This window comes from Apteryx rowi, unplaced genomic scaffold (assembly GCF_003343035.1).
Source record: "Apteryx rowi isolate R43461 unplaced genomic scaffold, aptRow1 scaffold_210, whole genome shotgun sequence".
NCBI lineage: Eukaryota > Metazoa > Chordata > Aves > Apterygiformes > Apterygidae > Apteryx > Apteryx rowi.
The window spans coordinates 1,395,600-1,396,293 of record NW_020448420.1 but is presented as its reverse complement, the minus strand read 5'-3'; positions in this window follow the sequence as shown (position 1 = coordinate 1,396,293).

Below are 694 nucleotides of genomic sequence, written 5' to 3'. Positions count from 1 at the left end.
GCGGCGGAGCGGGCGGCCCCTCGCGGGACGAGGCTCCCGAACCGGCCCGAACCGCCCCCGCGGCCGGCGCACGCGAGGTGTTTCCACATGTCCGGTGGCTGTTGTCCCCCAAGCGTCTCCTGCCGGCTGCCGCTGGGGGCCGCGGGAAGGGGTTCGCGGGATTGCCCCTCAGCCAGGGGCCGCGGAGGGAGGAGGACGAGGGCAGAGGTTCTCCCAGAAACGTGGGGAACGCGAGCTGCCGAGAGGAAATGCTCCTCGTGCTGGGTTTGTGCCTCTGCTTGCAATGTAGATGGTGTTAGAGCAGGGCTCCGCGGGGCTTGAGAAGTGCCTCTCGGCACCATTAGCAAACCACACACCCAAACATTCAACAAAACGTCTCCTTTCTGAATTACACTTTTCACTATTTTTAGAGCCTTTTTGTGGAGTTACCAGCATTTCCGTGCTGGTTGCATTCCGATTTTACCTTTTTCCTTTAATGAGAGCTGAGATTTTAGAGGAAAAGAACACATTTGTGCACTGCTTTAGAGACCTGCTTCATCTGGCTTGCAAATAAAAAGTGCTTTATCTGACAGTTCAGCACTGCCACATTTTCCTCCCAAAAATGCCAGAGCTGCTTTAAGATCCCCCTTGTTGCTGTGAGGATCCATCGTAACAACATCAACTTTCTCTTCTGAATGACTCTTATCTCTTCATG